A 20,421-nucleotide genomic window follows, 5' to 3' on the forward strand; every position below is an offset into this window, starting at 1 on the left:
TGTATTTAACTGTTCACCAAGTGTCAGAGTGTGTCTGAGTGATGCTTTTCTTTTTTGTTTGATTGTTTTCTATACTAAGAAGAAAATGCATCCAGTAGTTTTAGGCCACCAGAAAAGCAGGAACAGAACACTTAACCTTAAAAAGCACAAAAATAATAATTTTACCACATCCACTGTTTCAAAAGGTGGTGGTTAGTACCTGAAGGCAGCTTTGTCAGCTCCAGCAGTGACATCTTACAGACAAGAAGAAAAGGCACTAACCTGTACTGTAATGTAAAAATAATTTCACAAAATGACATACGAAAACGGCTGCGAAAAACATACACCTTCACGTAAACACGAAGTGGCGAGATGTTTGGACGGACCAACTGCGCACTCCATCCCCCGCCTGCACAGAATTTGCAGCGCCACCTAATCATCATCATTACAGCTGTTTGAAAACCTGTTTCCAAACAGGCAATCAAAGCCTGTCTCGATAATTAACGGAGGGGAAGACGTCTTTGTGAGCGAACGGCTCCTCTCCCTCCTCCCATTGCCACCAATCTGAGAACACAAAATCAGATCTGTCTCCTATGAGGACACAAAAAACCTGCACATGTGTTTTTGCATGTGTGTGACTTTAACTATGCGTGTGTGTGCGCGCGCGTGTGTGTACGTGCTTGCAACGGTTGCACTTATTGTGGTGCCGAGACAGCTTGACTGAAAACAAACTGACAAAAAACATTTGAAGCAGAAAAAACGGAAGAAAAAAAAAACGCGCGCACACACAACAACCTGTCAAGAGCGAAATGCCTCTAATTTTTTTGTCATCTGCCAGCCGTTTAACAAGACGAGAGCGCTCTGCCCCCACACTCCTTCTTCAAGCCACAAGAGACAGAGATGGAGGGAAGAAAAGGAGGGGAGACGGAGAGGAAAAAGACGAGGGTGGGAAAGAGACAGACAGAAGATCAGATATGTCTTTTTCCTATCTCAAATCATTCAGCTCACTTAACCTTTCTTTTCTCTCTAGGTTGTGATCATTCTCTCTCTCTCTCGCTCTCTCTCTCGCTTAATCATCCCCTCTTCCTACCTCAGTCAGTGGAAGAACAAAGTGTATATTTGTAAGTATCGAGGGAGGCAGGGTAATAAGCACTTAGCCACTGGCCCTGTCTCTGTCAGACCAAACCTCCAGCTCTCTAAGGGGGAATGGTGTTTATAGTAAAGGTCCTGTTCACTTTAATATGGGACATTATGCTGATGCTGCTGTCAGCTCACATGAGGGCACAGGCGGCTTGTGTGTGCGCGTCTGCATGTCTCAGCATGTCTATTTTTGTGTATGCTGGCTTGTATGCAATGCATGCAAATGTACATTTACAGCGTGTGTGTGTGTGTGTCTGCATGTGTGCTCTTGTGTGCACAGATATCTTTGTGAGAACCAATTTGAGTTTTAGACCTTGGGGGTGAGGACAGCTTCAGAGAGTGAGGACATTTTGGCTGGTGCTCACCTTCAGACAGACCTTCTGTTTGACGGTTAAGACTTGTTTTTATGGGTTAGGTTAGAATTAGGTTTAGGTTAGTGTTAGGGTTGGGGTAAGGCATTTTGTTGTGATAGTTAAAGTTAGGCTAAGGGGCTGGGGAATGCATTATGGTAATGAGGTCCTCACAAGGATAGAAGCAAAAAAAGTGTTTGTGTTTGGCCATGTATTACTAATGTTGTGGCATACATTTGTTTACACAGTCTCATTGTGGGGACTTGCCCTTCTTCTGGGGAAAAAAATGCAAGTCCCCATAATGTAAATCACTAAATTTCAGGGTGAGAACTTGGGTTAAGGTTAGAGTTAAGTTAGGTTTAGGTTAAGGTTAGGGGAAGGGTTAGGGTTAGGCACATTATGGTTATGGTCTAAAGGAAATAAATGTAAATCTATGTAGTGTCCCCAAAACTGATGGAAACATGACCGTGTGTTTGTGTGTGTGTACGTGTGTGCTGTCAGCTTGCCTCGTCTTGCTCCTCCAGCGGAGCTGAGGATTGGTGGAGACAGGCGGATAGATGAAATATTTAACTGTCTTGTGTTTAAAAGAACAACAGATGCTTTGTTCTGCTAATTAGCGCTTAGCTCAGAGAGCAGCTACAGTACAGTCGTGTGTGTCTGTGTGTGTTTGTGTGTGTGTGAGGACCGGATTGTTATCCAAACTCAGCTGGGGCTTTAAGCAGCCCCACTTGACTTGCCAAGTCCAATCCTGTTCGCTTTCCACCAAATCTGGTCTTACAAGCAGGTATCCAGCAGTACAAAAAGTGGTAGAGAAAGATCTCCATCCAAAGATCAGCATGATGTAAACAATCACAAATACAAACCAAAGTCCGCCATAATTCCATAAAAGCACACGCTTGTGGTGAAGCTAAAGTAGATGATTTTAGGTTTTAGATTCTTGCAGCCTACACTTTGGTCCAGAGCAAAGTATCCTGATCATTTCTGGCAAGATTTCCATTAAGTATTCATATGGATACTCATTTTCTCTAAATGATGAAAGCTAATGATTGTGGCAACCCCTCTGACCTTTCACCTAGTGCCATTAGGTGGCAGTAACCAACTCTACGGACAATGATAAAGTCAAACAAAAAGTGTTTCATTAAATTTGCTTTGTGCACCATATAAACCTTTCTTAAGTGACATCCCCAATCTCTCTCTGTCTCCCCGCATTTCCTGTCATCTCTCTATTGTCAGTTAGTAAATAAAGGAATACTATGCCCTGAAAATGAATTGAGACTTTATGACAAATGGCTATACAGTTAGTTTTGGTGTAAAAGGCTCCACTCTTGAAGGGAGCTCTCAAAGAATCCAAGCAGAGCAGCAACTGGGATTCTGCTGGGTGAACTACTACCCCTTAGCAAACATCAACATGAACATTTAATTTTAGTTCATTTACAATACTAAAAACTGAGCATATAAGGAAGAGGTTGGGGTGGTGGCAGGACCTGCAACCAGCAGGGTAACAGTGAGATTTATCAATTTCTAACAACCAGGCTGTGCACGCCCATGGATATGATTGGACATAACAAATCAGCTGTTAGCCAAACTGCCAAGTTGGTGAAAGAGCCAGTGACGGTGAAGCATGAATGAAAACAAGTGATTCAATCAGCTGATGCAAACACTACTTCAGTACTCTGCCTGAATTAACCTTATGCTCCACATTTGGTCCAAACCAAATAGTGATTTTGGTGCCCCTTTGACCTATCCTCTAGCAACACCTTCAGACCAATTTGCCACCAGTCATGAGTTAAAAGCTGAATAGATGATCACATTATTTCAAAAAAGATAATGAGTTGCTGGCAGCAGCAGGTCAATGCTTAGACTAAAACAACAGTTTTTCAGGTTTAATAAGAATGAGAGGCTCCCTCTGTTCACTGAACAGCTACCACAGAGGAAGTTTATTGGCAAGGCCTTTTTCAAGTACTGCTCCAATACTTATGCTTACAGTCTAAAAGGAAGTCTCTTGTTTTATCGAGCAGCCCCTAGCATGGACATAAAGCATGGCAGCACTGAGTATATGTGGAAACCGTTGAAATTTAGCATCAACAGAACTCTGATTTACCTGAAATGACCTCAGTCCTTTGTGTTCAGTTCAACAGTAGTTGTACCACAAGTTAAGAACCTCCTGAGCACCTAAATCTTGCTAAAAGCCAGTGGAAAGAGTATTAGAAAGTACATCTATGACATTTTGCTCATGAGTTCCATCACTCTACAGTGACTTATGTAGAAAGTATTACTGCAATGACCTTCAATTCCAGAAGTTTGAAGAAGTTCAGCCACAGCAGTACAGACCGACAGACTGTCAGTCTAAACTGATCACATAAGAAAGATATGCAAGAAAAGAAAGAGAAAACCATGAACAAGCAAGAGATATAGGATGGATTTTTCCTTAGTTCCTAGTCATCTGGAAGTTTGGCTTGAGGTACAGTAGACACACAGTCGTGGAAAGACTGCAATCCATTAGCCCAGCACAGCTCAGCCCAGTCCAGTCTAGAAGTTTTGTCCTTATATAGGGCAGGCTAGGGGACGGTCGTATAACACCCAAGTCAGACTCAGCAACAGAAAAACATAAATTTAGACGGAGACAACGGGGGGGATAGTCAGAGAAAACGCAAGGCTAAGGCTGTCTGCTCCAATTCTGTCACACAAAACAAAAAACGGAAAAAGAGCAAACAGGGGCAATGTCATACTGTACACAATATGGGTCATTATTACAAACACACTTTCATATTCTTTTGTTGGTGCCTTTTTCAGTAGCCAACACATCACACTGTATAACGGGAACAGGAGAGGAGGGGCTTTTGTATGCACATAGAGGTAAAACTGTGTGTGTGTGTGTGTGTGTGTGTGTGTGTGTGTGAGACAGGTTGTTGTAGTGCCATGCCCCCTCCTGTCCGTCTTCTGCCCAGAGATGCTTGTCTCCTCTCCTCTCCTCTCCTCTGACACTTAATCAATGCACTGGAAGTAGCCTTTCACACACAATCTAATTATATGGAAATGAAGGGAAACCAGGGGGCTCTGTGCTAAGAGTGCTAAAACACATGCATGCACACACGCACACACACACACACACACTTGCACAAAAGCAAGTACTCACTGTGACAGAGAAGAGACAGAGAGCTGTAGGAAACTAAAGAGAGAGAAGGTTACGGGCAAATGGGGTCTACGTTAAGTGCTACTCATATCAACAATAAGGTTGTAACTGTAGCATAAAGAGACTGCGCAGCTAGCTCACACACACACATGAACACACACTGATATATCTCAAACATAAACCGACATATCATCTGTATTGTCTTGTTATTGGTCCCTATCGTACTTTGTTTCTGTACATTTATCAGGCTCTGACACATGCATGGGGCTGTAATCTTGTCCAAGAGTGTGTGTGTGTGTGTGTGTGTGTCTGTGTCTGCGTGTGTGTGTGTATGCACAGGCACACGCAGTGGTGAAGGTGATGCTTTGAGGTAGACTAGGGTCAGGGTTAACTCATATAATAAATCAGGCTTGTGCAGCCATTAAATCCAGGATAGTGCTCAGGCATTTGTCTGGGGAATCATCCATAAACTGTGACTGCTCAGCTCTGAATGCCTACTCATACTGCACTGACACAGCTCCCTCCTCTCACTGTGGGCTTTAGGAGTCACCACACGAGGAAACACACTGTAATGCTGGAGAGATATCATGTCACCGTGCCAGGAAAATTAGGTAGTTACAGTTGCTTCCTTGTTGGCATAGAAAACTTTGTCAAACATGCTTTATGTTATTTTCAAGCTTGTAGGGCCCATTCTCCAGGTTAGCAAACAGCTGATTCATAAGAGTGCACAACATTTGACTGTAAGTCGCCAGCTGTAGACTTTTTATGTAATGTTGGCAATTGTTTTATACTGATGAGATATGGTCACTTATGTTGTTGAAAAGTTAGTGTTATCATTGTTGCTATAAAAAAAACAAATGGGACAATCTCAATGGAAACGGGTGCAGTCTAAGTGTTGCTTTAAGCCAATTCATTTGCATTGTTCTTCTTTCTATCCAAATGACATGGGTCCACACTCTATTATTAGGACTTGAAATGGTGCAGATGTCTCATCAGTCCATTGAGATATCAAGTGAAGTCAAGTGCAACAGAGGAGGGATTCCTCTTCAAGGGCGGACAGACAGATTAAAATAACACAGTAAAACACAATATGGACAATTAGGATGAGAACATTATGGCCATACTTAATAAAAAATCTAGAATATATGAAGTATGTGGATTGTGACATGCTTCACTAGCAAACAGGCTTTATACATTTTGAAAGTGGACGGACGAGTGGTATTTACATACAGCCAAAAGCTGCCAAATTAGATCTGAAAACAAATGAAGTTGGTCTTCAAGACCTTGAGGGATTCCTGCTATGACAGTAATGACTTTTATCAAATAAAGCATTTTTAAATCAAATCATTTATGTTCTTTGTTAAATCAGGTTTGAATTCATAAATCAACTTAAGAGCAACGGAAGATACTGTTTTTGTTGACTTCCAGTGCTTTCACTTCTCACCCTGCTGCAGTGATGCACAAGTGTAGTCCAGGGTGTGTCTGTAAACCGTGGCATCACTGTTGGGTGTAATTACAAGTGAAATACAGCATTCTTCTGAACAAACAACAACAATCACACCCGATGTGAAACTTCCAACTAGGTACAGCATAGAGCTACAGCATTTTATGACACCGTATGTTTTATGGAGGTCCACCCTTCGTAGGATGGCCAGTACTCATGATAAATAGCGAAAATTGCAAACTTTGCAATCTTTGCCTACCAATGATAACTGATAAATGAATAAACTTAATTCTCTGAAGGATATCATAATCACAATTCCTAATCCATTATAATGCACATGTATATTTTGCCAAAAGGTCTCCACATCGCTGAATGTTGTATCTTTGTCATATCGGTGTCTGTGTGCACATCAGAATATGTGAACGAAAGCAAGACAGAGAAGATCATGATTGAGTCAAGCAACCTGACAGCTGTCAGTTGAACCTATTTCAGCTCCGACACATACACACACACACGCGTGCACACGCACGCACACACACGTCAATTAGGAGCCATCGTGAGCTGAGCAATGGTGAGCTGATTGGGTCACATGTTTACTCCCTGCAGCAACTGTCAGCAGCAGACCGACAATGCGGCGGACATCACCTGACACTCAGACAAAGGAACAGACAAACACACACACGGATATGCAGTGTTTTTGTCAGCATGACAGCATCTGGCAAAATAACAAAAGCATATATAACTATAGGTACAAAACCTAGAAAAACTCACACGTGCACACAGGTAGACAGATACAAGCTTGTACTCAGAAATCCCCTTTGCTGAAGCTATGACAGGGCTCCAGTGCTGTAGGATTTACCACAATAAATTCACCCTGAACCAATAAAACAAGACCAGGAGCCTACAGCCATGCTCATAAGTATGCTAACATGCTCACAGTAGCAATGCATGCAATGCTGATGCTAAGCAGGTTTGCCATATTTTGCCAACATTTGCTAATTAGTGCTAAACACAAAATACCTCTGAGGCTGATGGGAATGTCAAGAGTTTGGCGGATGTTTGGTTGTAAACCAACATATTGGGCAAATGAAAAAAAAATGACCTGATTGTGGCACTAGAGGATAGGTCAGGGGATCACCATAGTCACTGGGATTCATCCTCTGGGGACCACAAATGCCTGGACAAAATTTCATGGCAATCGATCCAACGGTTGTTCAGATGTTTTAGTCTGGATCAAAGCGGTTGAGTGAGAGACCAATCAACACACATTGCCTTCCACTGAGCCATGCCCCTAGCGTGGTCTAAAATAAAGTTGCTGTTTTCGTCGTGTTATGAAAGTCATGTGAAGCATGCACCAAGTAGTGTAGGTTGAGAATGGAAGGAAGACATGAGAAAGAATAAGAAACATCACAAAATAAAGTCTGTAAGTTAGAGGCATATCTCCATGCAGAGCAACAAGACACTTTTAGAAGAACTTTGCTGTGCCATAAAAGCAGAACTGCTAAAATTATTAGAGCACTTTGTTTGCCTTTCATATAGGATGACAATTGTGAAAACTACTCTTTGTGTTAACATCCTACAAACACATGTCTTTTGACATCACCGGCAGATCATAGTGACATGAGATAAACGTTGCATCTTGGTAAAAATATCAAGTGTCATTAAACAACCTGTCCATTAATTTGAAAAGTGAATGGAGTCAAAAGTGGGAGACAGAGGACATGTTCACGTCCAGCAGTGACACATGCTGTGCCATGTCATTAAAACAACACAGATCAGAAACAGAAAGGACAAAAAAGAAGAAAGGGGTAACACAGGAAGAATTAAGAGGATGTGGGCAACAGAAAGGAATGGTTGTGATAACAATACAACAAAAGACCAAAAGACTTTAAGAGAGAACAAGCGATAGATGGAGACAAAGTGCAGTGTGTGTGTGCACGCGTGTGTGTATTCATTATAAAAGTGTTCTGATTGTCTTGCGTCCTATCAGGTGGCATCAAACCCATGTGCGATCTAGAGGGGGAACTACAAAGTGGATCCTGGGGCCTGCAGAAGGAAGCCTTTTTGATCGCGCTAATTAAAAGCCATTTTGTTTAAAACAAACAGACACAAGTCTAATTGGCTCTTTTCCATAAGAAAGGGAAGGATGTTGAAAGTGGAAGAACGCATGGAGGAGGGAGGAAGTGTGTATGTGTATATATATGTGTATGTGTGTGAGGTGGTGGTGGTGTTGGATCAGAGGGAAGTGGTGCTCAGTCTGGCACATGCACTGCTTCAGACACACACATGTAAACATGGAAGCGCACACACATTGTATTTTGTGACCCACTATTAGGGATGCCCATTAACAATCTGAGCATACAGTAAAAAGCCAGTGCAAGTCTGTGAGGAGATAACAGGTGGAGATGACAAACAAGAAAACACACACACAAATTTACACATGCATAAAAATTCAAAGAAATCTGCTGTTCTGTTGAACATATGGTGGAGTTAAACAGCCCCTAACTGTTCCATTATTCTGTCTTTCTACAGGGGACATCGTTATGTCAACTTTAAGTCTTTATCTTTTTTTTCCTTCAAAAGCAGAGTGCAGTCAACTGGCTTTTCATTTTCTTTATTTTTACTTTTTTTACACAGTAGAGAAGAAGAAAGAAAAAGACATAAAAGACATTTTCAAACAGTGAAAGCTCTCACAGATTGAACTCTGAACTCTACACGTGCAGGGCTACATTTTATGTTTCGCTGTTCATGTGAAATCGCCTTACAGAACATGAATTTAAGGACCACTCCTCATCTTAGCATGCTCTCAATCCACCCAGCTACAAGCACAATTATTTTATTTTCTAAATTAAGTGTGTCTCCTCCACCACCCTCATGACACGCAGAACAACCTTCGGTTTTAAAAGAAAATACCTTGTCCAAGAATGAATCAACAGAGCCATAGTGGTACTCACAGATGTGGGGAGGCAGCAGTAGCACACTGCTTAAAGTATGTGCAGACTTTGCATGTATTCTAGGCCTCCGCATAAGCAACAATGGACCTTGAAAGCCAGTTTCTAATAATTTTTATTTTCAGTTCAGCTTTTTTGCCAAAAATGACTGTGGCTTTTTTCAGATTCAGATTCATTTATTGTCCATTAAATTTATATAAAATGAAAATTCATCTTTGGCACTGGCATATGGGACAACGCACACCATACACAACAATGCATAAAAATGCACAATAATTATACTTTAAGATAAGCTGAAACCTTAAAGTGACACATTTCCAGACATATTTCCGAGCACTTAATGTTAGCTAACTGCTGTGACTGATAAACTGCATTTATCCATCAGTGATGCTAGACAAATGCATTTCCTGTGAAATCCTCATCCAGAAGAATGGCAGACTCCGCCATTAACAATGAAAACTACTATACTGAGAGGTAATAAGAGATTTGTATTTGCAGTAACCACTCTGCAGTAACACCTAGCCTATATTAACTATACTCGGCTGATGACCAGCTGAACTTTTAGCTGAAACTTAAATTGAGGAAAAGACTTTCTTTCAGAAATGTGTCTTAGAAAGTTTCCTTAACTTCTTAACAAGCCATTGTGATGTTGTGCAGAAACCCCACAGCTGTGTGTTGAAGAAATTGCTTGTTTTACTCAACCTTAGCAATTCATTTGTAACCCTCCAAAACATACACAGATATTAGAAATTGTGGTAAAGAAATTCAGCAGACACAGCTCTGTCCGCATAAATCACAAATTCAACAATGTCATTAATACAACAATATAAATAAATCAATACTTCTGGTGGTATTTTTGTCAATATCACAGTGCATCAAATCTTTGAGGAGCATTTGCATTAATATACACACTGCACGTGTCACATGTACGCACACATACACCTGGGGCTGAAAAGGGAACAGATTGTCTCCTTCCATCTCTGAGTCATCACATCACAGCCTGCAGCTCCTCTGGCTGAGCTCACACTGTTCTGTTAAAACTGACAGAAGTCGACTGAGCCCAGCTAGATCAGAGTGAGTGGATGAGTCTGAACTACACCGGACAGGACAGAACAGGGATGGACTGGACCAGAGATATAACCCAGTTTAACCAGTGTATATACTGTGTGTGTGTGTGTGTGCGTATATATATATATATATGCGCGCGCGCACACACACACACACACACACACACACACACACACACACACACAAACTGAGAGCTGTAGGGTATTTTCCCCTTGCCTACATTGTTGAGAATCTTGTGCAATGTAACATCAAATCAAAACAAATACTTCCTTCATCTTCCTCTTGAAATAACATCCCGAACACACACACACACCCCCACACACACACACACACACACACACACACACACACACACACACACACACACACACATACACAGTCGAGGCTGTGCACATATAAAGACACACACATATACTATACACACTTACAAACTGGCCCACTTCCCGTCACAAAACCAAGTTACTGAGAGAACACACAAACACGTGTCATCTTTTTCTCAGACACAACGCTCATAAAACTCACAATCTTCAGTGATTGTGTTTACAACCAGGACAGAGGAGCGGGCGGCTCGAATGGCAGAGGCGACAGGGGCCAATTTTAACAACGTACACAATGCACTACATTAGAGGCGCGCTTTGCCGTCTTGCCGCAACAAAACATTCACTTATCTATATGATAATAGGAGGGTGCAGAGCTCAACGTGACAACAAGAGAGAGATGCATCACAATGCCGAGCGACGCCCGCAGACAGAGTGATCCGAGATGTAATCTGCTCTGAAGAGAACAGGGAGAGGAAAGAGAAAGGAAGAGGGAGATGCACGTCTTTATGTGCGCCACAATTTGGAGTTGGATGGATTGACAATGAAGCTGTCAACAACAAAGCGCAGACAACAGCCTATTGTTAGGGAAGATATCTGTGGAGAAGATATTGATGCTGAAAAGGGGATGAAATACAAGAGACAGTGTGATACTGGAAGTACTGACAGTCTTTAGAATTGCAGCTGGTGAGTGTAAGTGGAGTATGATTGTGGACTTGACGCAGGTTGGATGAATCACAGTGTTTCTCTCTAATGTTTAATGTATGTTTGAACATACAGGACCAACTCTGTGTGTAGCCAAAAGCAGAAAAATATTGTTAAAGAGGATGTTTGCACTTGCTGTGTGAGTGTGCGTGCATGTGTGTTTTCAGGTTTGTGAGTTTGAATGTGTATGTATGACAAGCCTGTGTACTGAACTTTAACGGAATACTTCAACCTATCTGTGCATACTGTACAGAGCTGGAGTCAGGACGTGTTTAGCTTAGCTTAGCATGAAGACCGGGGAAACTGCTAATCTGGCTATGTCTAATGCTCAAAAATATGTCTATAAATATGTCTACTAACACCTTTAAAACTGACGAAATAAAAGAGTGTATACAGTTAGTTTAGCGTTAACAAACAGAAATGTAAAAATTACAAGTTCTGGTTTTAGGGATAGTTCCATGCTGCAACTTTTTTTTCCAGATAACAGCCAGGTGCAATGACCATGCAGAGCTTCCCAGAATCTTGGTTGACACAGCGGAGTTGTCATGTTTAGTATTATCCTGCCTGTAGCGTCCAAAACCCAAAACTGGTCTCACTGACCATTTCGGGCACCAAATACAAATAGTCACTTTTTACATATCTGTTTAAATACAGGTAACGCCGAGATCAGACAACACATTATTTCAGTTCTTTAAGATGGTCACTAGAGTCGTACATTCTTGGCAGAGCGACATGGCGGCACTACACCAAAGGGCCCTCTTTACTGTTTCAGCTGACAACACCAACAACAAATGTTTCCTCCTGTAATCATTTTATAGATGAAAGTGAACCTGGAGCCATTCATTTTAAAAGTGGCCTGTCTTTTTCCTTTCTGGCCGAGTGCAGAGCTGTGGCACTGCTGTAGCACTGCACGTGTGCAGGGGGTGACGCCACACACCCAGATGTGATTATTCGGTATAAGCCTCCTGACTCAAGACTGATGAATGGTTACAGGGTCACTGTAACCAAAGTTCTCAAACTAAGTGAGATTAGGGAAAGTAGGATCAAAAGTTTGTCCTTGACACCCATTATCTGTCAGGTAATTATCAGGCTGAATACTATCAGCCTTAGCATTACACAGACAAGAAACATTATGATAAAAAGAAAAGAGGTGTCCGTAGATGTGAAACTGGGCTAACTGTCTCCAATGTTATGCTAGGCTAAACATGTCCTGGCATCCAAACTCCAGCTCCCACCTTGAAGCAGATTCACCTCAGCATATTTCCCAAAATATTGACCTTTTCCTTCAAAGCTGGCTTGCCTTCTGCAGGACAATGAGACAAAATAATCAGAGAAGGAAAGAAAGAGTGAGAGAAGTAGAGGAGAAATCACAAAGGATTTACACTTTCTCTTGGCTCATATGATCTATTATTAATCCAATTTTGCACAGACCCTTACATTTTTTGGGGGGAGAAAAATCACATTGAGCAAATTAATGAGGTAAACGTAATGATCTGCGATGATCAAAGGATATCAGTGTTGGGCAAAGTATAGCCACCAATTAGTAAAACAAGCGCAGGAAAGGGACTAAAATATGCACCACCGCGCCTGATGAAAAGACAGGGTCAGAGAGAATGGACTAATTTCACAAATGAAACGACGTGCACCAAGAAAGGCCCGTGTGTGTGTGTGTGATCCAGGAAGAGGGGGGTGTATATGCGGGTCATGTTTAGATTCCCCCTGGGTGTGTGAGCAGAGAGAGTCAGGGAGGTCCCATAAGAGCAGCAGGAGAAGAGCTGGCTTTACTTTGATAACAATAATAAGGTATCTGTCTCTCTCCGTCTCTCTCCGTCTCTCTCCCTCTCTCTCCCTCTCTCTCCCTCTCTCTCTCTCTCTTAATCCCACTTTGGCACAATGAGCACTGCCGCTCTCGTTTGATCCATGAAAGAAGCTTGTTATGTTTTTTTGAAGAGTTTGATGCACAAAGGAAAAGGAGAAAAAAAAAGTTTGGAAATAGGCTGCGTCTGTCCGACTTGGACTTTGGTTCATTAGGAAGGCCTCAAGGGGTGTACTTCTTTTTGTGGGTTCATGTTTTGTTATTTTTTATTTTTTGGGATTTTTTTTGTTTGTTTCTAAGGCAGGAAGATGCTTGACCCACTGATTGAGTACAAGGTTCCATACTGTGTATTTGTGTGCACAAAAACGGTCTGTTATATTGAAAAAGGGGGAAAAGGACCCAAGATGTCCACAGGAATGTTAACTCATTCTGCTGACCCTGTAATACCCTGAAGCTCATACAGAAAAAAAAACTACGGAAAAAAATCTCTTCTCAAAAACTGAAAATAATGAGAGCTGTGAAATCATGAGGCAGCAGTCACTTGGCTTTTCTCCTGTTTGACACCAAAATCAGATTCTGTGAAGCTAGTGGATGAACTGTAGGAAAATTTACAGGTGAGGTGCAGCACAGCCGCAGACTACTCGCCACCAGCCTGCGCTCTCACAGCTATCAAAGTTCGGGATCTGTCAAAAAACAGTACGAACCATGACAGAAACGTTGGCTTGATATACAGCTAAAACTCCAAATCAGGTCACAGAATTTGGGAGAAGCAAGTGTTCAGAAAGAAAACAGCCAAAAGAACACAGTAAACCTCTGCTAAATTTTGGGTTGGGTTATTGATGTACTTCATTGACTGGAAGTACAAAGACAGAACAACATTTCCCCTGAACTCCGGGAGCTTGAGGAGATGAAGATCAGAGCGGATGAGATGAAATTAATAAAGTCTCAACATCTCATTCTAACGTGTGCAGGTGTGGCTGACGTTTGCATTGTGCCAAATTTTACAAAAAGGTCAACTGCTGGTAGTTTGCTATCTGGAATGGGTGGTGGGAGTTTCATGCTCAACCCCACAGCCTTTCATACTGCAGACAGGAAAGGCCAATGAATAGTTAGCTACATTAGGTCAACAATTCATTCATTCACATTCATTCATTCAACAATGGTATTATTTATAGGACAGCCCCAATTGAGCAGTGTTCCCAAGGCCAGCTAAATGCAAACCATGTTTATGTGAGAAAAAACTGATGTATTACAGGTGCCTACTACAAACTGTTTAAGACATCGATATGGTTACAAACAACCTTCCATACATTTTCTTTGAGTCACCTATCACCACAACTTAAAAAAATAGTCTTATAGGATCATTAACCTTAAAGTTTGAAGTCAGTTTCTATGAAGAAAACACAAACCCTAATGCTTTTTTCCTCCCTCTAGGACCCAGTCATTGTTAAATGACAACTCAAAGTGCTAGCTGGCGAAGACTAAAGCTCCGACTAAGAAGCTCATGGAGACTTCAGTGTTATGTCACACTTTACACACAAGTCTCCCGACTCGCCTCCCCTCCTCTCCTTTTCTCCTTCAACTATTCATCCCAACCAGTGTTTCAACCTGCACCATATACTGTCGTTCGTCTGTCCCAGTTTCATTCTCTATTTTTAAGGAGATTTGCCGTCTTTTAAAGTCAAATATTGTAACAGCTCACTTACTAAAAGCCTCCATGGGGAATGAAAGCCCGCCGCACATCTCTCAATTTAAAAACAAAGGATCACTTCGCGCTACAAAACAGAGGAGACACAGGAGGACGTGGGGGAGAGGAGAGGAAGGGGGGAGTTAACGGTTCCTTCTGATGAATTTTAATCCTGACCTCAAAAAAAAAAAAAAAAGACAATGGAGAGGAGGGGGGTTGGTGTTTTGGTTTCATTCTAATTTTTATTCCTGCTTTGTGTATTCTCCTAAGCCTCTGCATGACTATGTGTTGGAAGGAGACAATGTAGGGACAAGCCACTTAAGCCCATTAGTCTAATAATTCATACGTCTTGGCAGCGCACTCCTCAGCTTCGTCCAAAGACTGCAGAGAGACTCTGGGAAAGAGAAAACGATAGATCATTAGATAGATGGATAGAGAGAGAGAAAGAAAGAACAAAATAGGGATACAGACTACAAAGGAGAGAGAAAGACAGTGCACAAAGTGTGCACTTAAGTTGCACCTAAGCTTTTATGAAGTACAGTGATGAGGTGAATCCAGGAAAAACTTTAAACCAATCACTGAACAAATAAGAGGCGGAGTTAATAAAGGGGGCTGCAACTCAATATCAAGCCTATCACGATAATTTCAACAAAAAAAACAGGATACTGTCTCTGTTTACAATATCAACTGTTTCCATCAACCAGATTGCTACTGAATGTCTAAAAAAGTCACTTTTAACTATTTCAAGAAGTTTAGTTAGCTAGCTATGGCGCTATGTGGAGTTCCTGATCACTAAAAGTACTGTAGAACAATCCAACAAGCACGCCAGCTCCGCAGCGACTGGCTTGGTTTGCTGAGACCAAAAAAGTAAGCTCTCTTTTTCCATTCAATTCTTCTTTCTCGTGGTAAATTAGCTTGCTTTCTCAAGAAGCCAGCCTTTTGTTTTCTTGAGATAACAAGATATATTAACTTGTGATCAATAATTGCAAGCATGGCCGTTCTCAGCTCCCAAAGAAATTGCTATCACGTTATTCGTAATAGTTTTCTGGAACTGATATATGTATATCCGGATGTGGGAAATCTTGGCAATATCACGGAGAACCCACATCCCACAAGAAAGTGAAGAAGTTTTTGCACTGGGAGCTTTTAGCGTGCCGACTTTATTCTGATTTTAGCAAAATGAAGACAAACTGGCATATGAAGTGATCACACTGGTCGAGGATTTTGTAAAATAATAACATGATATGACAGTATCGTCCTAATACAAATCCGTTAAAAGTCACAATTAAGATTGATTTATCGCCCTGTCCTCCCCCTACGGGAGCAAGAGATTTGGACAGTCCTTGATAAATGGTGTACCTACTATGCAGTTTATTTCATGCTAGGTTAAATATAAGTGACAAAAACATCCAAAGGCACTTCTCAATTGTTTAGCAGGCTGATTTTTAAGCCTCTTAAATCATTAAGGAAATGTTTTTTTGATCAATGTTTATTGCGCAATTTCCTTCACCAAAACAAACATTGTTTCAAGCTTACTAATATTTTCACTCGGCTGTAACATTTCATCATGCAAACATACTCTGATAGAGATAGAAGAAGTGAGGGATATGCCCCAGTAATCCGCCACATGTTGGGGGAATTGTTTACTGCTTCCTGTCTTGTCTGAGATCAACAACCCGTTGAAGTACTGACACTCGAATACAGGCAGCTTTCTCACCTGAGCCCTCCCTGAGTATATGTGTGTATGGGTGTGTTAGAGAGAGAGAGAGAGAGAGAGAGAGAGACAGAGAGAGAGAGAGCCTCATCAGGCGCATTGTGAAAATACCATTCAGGGACTGACAGATGTCTTTCTCTGTCTGACTCTTAACTGCATCTAACAATGTGTCTCGCTCTGTGGGCCTCAGGAGTTGTGCACACTGACGACAACTCACACAAACACACTGGAGCACAGAGTGTTTGTGTGTTTCTATGTACAGTACATGACTTTTCAACTGTCAAAAATGGAGCGGAAACCAATCCCTGATGCTACTGCTTGATAACAACATCCACCGCTGCCAAGCAGCAACAACTGTAAATAGCAGGCACACTCCACATTCAGTGCAGGTACAGCATGACTCAGCAATGACCGCAATTGGCTCTTCAAATAAATTGAGGACGGAGGTTGGAGTAATCTGAATAGGGAATAGCTCAGAAATGTTCGTCTACAAGTAAGAAAACACATTATTCGATAACCAAATCATATTTTAAAATGCTGCTGAAATGTATGATACTTTGCGCCATACATCGGGGTCCGCATGACCTGGAACATTTCAATATCTCGGAAAAATGGAAGAAATTACGGTCAAATATTAATAAGTTTATGGACCCTTCTTTCCCTTGTTTTTGTGTGTAAGTGACAAATGGGGACATTGAATCAGGGATTTGAAATTGGACCACTAGTGAGAAAGAGCACTGCAGTGCAATCCTTGAGGACAATTGTACATCCAGTAAAAGTGTTTGATTTTGCCAGTGACAGGCTCAGATTGTTATTCTACTTGTCTGACATCATGATGGAAAGGATGCCTACATAGATAGACATTGTTGTTAAAGGCTAAGATCCTTTTTGTTCAACCAGAAACGGCTGCTACATTGCTCTCATCAAAGTTACCAGACTCCACTTACAGAGCCAGTAATTTTTTCATCGTAAAAAACACACTTCACTCAAACTCAACTGAAACAAAATAAAACTCACTAAAGCCTTCTTAGTTCATCTTTCCACTGTTCTAACAATAACCGCCAACTCTGGTTAACTCACCGAATCAGGAGAGGAGTAAGAGACAGTGAAGCAGCAAAAACAGCGCGTAGGGACAGAACATTTTCACATCTAACTCAGGAATTATTTTCACCAGACATTATGACAGAAGAGGCCTTAATATGTCCGACTTCAATAGATTTTCAGGGTAAAAAACAGTAATTACGGGACAACAGGACAGAATTATCCTGTAATTTAAATGTACACATTAATACAATAACTTAATAATAAAAGTTTAACCTACCAGTATTTCTGGTGCTGACTAACGAGGGTAGTAACATTTAATGAACTAGTCGACTAAACACACTCATACCCAGTCAAAGATCAAAGTTAAGTTACTTGATCCTTCCCGTTTGTCATGTACTATATAAATTACAGACAGATTTTTTTCTCTAATGGAGAAAAATTATTTTCCCTCAATAATCTTCTGTAGGTCAGTTCAGCCCAGTCGAAGAAATGATTCAGTAGTTTGCTTTAGCAGTGAAAAAGTAGATCGCAATCATACAGGAGCAGACTTTCTGCACCAACAAGACAGTTTCATGGTGAAATCTCTTCAGCCTTGAACAGCTTCAACTTTTATGGTGACAGGCTTCTATGATTCCTCAAATCACAGATGAACTAGGAGAGTAAAGTTTATCTCTAAACTCTTAATGAGACAGAAACACGCTCAAGGAAGTTACTGTGGCCAGAGTCACACAGGCACACACTTACACACACCGTGCTCGGGCCATAAAGACAGGCATTCGCTGGCAGGACGGCCAGACGTGTAAGGCTTGTTAGAAAGGAAACGGCAGGACAGTCTGACACATACATGTAAAAAAAGACTGTGAACTGGATGACTATTTCATGGCAACATATGTGAAGAAAATATTAAACTTTTCCTTTAAAAATGTAACCTGCACTGAAGGCTGATATGAAGACATACACATCTTTTCTATATTAGAAAAGTATGACTCTTATATGTTAGTATGATGTTAGTTTGTTTGACTTTTTTTTAAACTCAGTATTTACATGAAAGATGAACACATATAAGGAATTATATTTTAAAGGTTGATTATACTGTGTGTGTTTACATGGCCATATTATGCAGTATATAAAAAGCCTACTTATTACTTAAAAACGTCTCTCTGAGGCTGTACTTAGGCGGTGCTTTGAGCTAAATGCTAATTTCAGGGTGCCTAACATGCTGTTGATAAGCAAGTATAATAATACCATGTTCACCATTTTAGTTTAACATTCACTAATTAGCAGTTAACGCAAAGTACTGCTGAAGCTGATGGGAATGTAATTTTGCAGGTATTTGGTCATATACCAATATGACCAAAATCAATATTTTTACCTGATGCTAGATGAAAGCTCAGTTTAAAATCAAAAATCATTGCCCCACGAATGTCCATTCAGGTTTTTGTGCCAATCCAAACAAACATTTTACAGACCATTTACATGGGTTTTAACAGATGTAAATACATGTCCACCATGCATGTTGTGTGTGTCCATCAAATTGTGCAGGGGAGATTCATGTTGCTGAACAAACCAAATACTTTCAAGTCAGCTCAAGTTTTGAAGAAATGAGAAACGAGACAAAAAACATGACCTGGGTTTCATGGTAGAAGAACTGTTCTGAGAAAAAGACCATGTTTTGTGAGAGGACTATATGTATCCTATTTTGTCACAGCTTAACAAAGCGACAATTGTAGTAGTAGTACAATAAAAGCTGAATTCAAGGACTGCCAAGGAATTCATTTTGTACAGAATACAAAATTTAGAACAACATGACAGCAAAACCAAACAATGAAATTTGTTGATTGAAGGAATGGAAACCAGTGACTTGCTGGAAGATGAGAAATCTATCTAAAAAAAAACTGGCAGGAATCTGAAGTGCACAGTCTGAATATCTGCAACACTTGCATGTTTGACTAATCCTCATTCAAACTTCAGAACTTCATTTTAAAGTCTAGTCAAGACACCAATGACACCAAGGTAACAAATATGGTAAAGTGTTGGGAAAGGTAGATACGAATGGACAGGGTATGTGACACAGTCACACAGTAGCATTACTTCGACTTAACAGTCCTTTAAAAAAAAGTATGAAGTTTCTTAAACTCATTAATCGATACCAAGGACACAAGTAAATCCATGTATAAATGAATACTGTAGCAGCAGCAATGAATACCACAAACAAACTTTAAGTTACTACATGAATAAAGCAAAATCACGCCATGTCTCAGAGAACTACCGCTCTACTACCTTTCCCTCTCTCTCCTCTACTCATCCACCAGCTCTCTGTTGCTTTCCGGGTGGCAGGGTGGTGATTGGCGGAAAACAGCTTCCCTCGATCCAATCCCTAATCCCCAGCAGGCTTTAAAACATATGGATAGAGGAGGACCAGCGGTAGCTCTCTCACTGCCCTGTTCTGAGCTTTCTTTCTCTCTCTCGCGTGCGCGCTCTCTCTCTCTCTTTCCTGCAGTAGCGGCGGCGGTGACAGAGGCAGCAGAGAGAGGTGGTGCATGGGGGAAAAGCGGAAAAAGGTACCAGCCACGTCTGCCCTGCTCTGTGCGCTCTGCGCCTTGGAGAGACGAGTCACACTGCCAACGCGCCCTTGCTGCCACGGCTTCCACAACTTGCATGTGGTGGGATTTAAATCTATCTCTGTTACAACTTACCGGATGCTGCGTGGCGAAGGAGACTGTCTTTCCTGTGACTCTGTCTCTATCCGTCTCTCCCAGGGAAAGGCAGAGAGGTGATGGAGGTCGAGGAGGCTGCTGCTGCTGCTGGTGATGGTGGTTTGGGTGCTCACATTGATTTGTGTCACTTCTCTGTCTCTCTCTCGCCACTCCACCTCTTTGCTGCTCTCTCTCTTCACTTCACTTCACATTACACACACATGCATGCACACACACACACACACACACACACACACACACACACACACACACACACACACACACACAAGGTTTGGGCAAATTACACAAAGCTGAGGCACCAAGAGAAGGGGATGTCAATTTGTTTACTCTCCAGAGCAAGCACCGCCATGGAGCCA

The 20,421-nt window shown here is 41.4% G+C and overlaps 1 protein-coding gene across 6 annotated transcripts in view; it reads right to left on the reverse strand.

The window, feature by feature from the left end:
* sox5 (SRY-box transcription factor 5) overlaps positions 1 to 20,068 on the reverse strand; it is a 233,655-nt gene extending 213,587 nt beyond the window's left edge. For all 6 annotated transcript variants that reach the window (XM_041963553.1, XM_041963552.1, XM_041963551.1 and 3 more), the window contains exon 1: positions 20,045 to 20,068. The gene's annotated coding sequence lies outside the window, so the exon portion shown is untranslated. The remainder of the gene's footprint in view (positions 1 to 20,044) is intronic.
* Positions 20,069 to 20,421: the final 353 nt, after the last annotated feature.

Source organism: Chelmon rostratus, chromosome 22 (genome assembly GCF_017976325.1).
Source record: "Chelmon rostratus isolate fCheRos1 chromosome 22, fCheRos1.pri, whole genome shotgun sequence".
Taxonomy (NCBI): domain Eukaryota; kingdom Metazoa; phylum Chordata; class Actinopteri; order Chaetodontiformes; family Chaetodontidae; genus Chelmon; species Chelmon rostratus.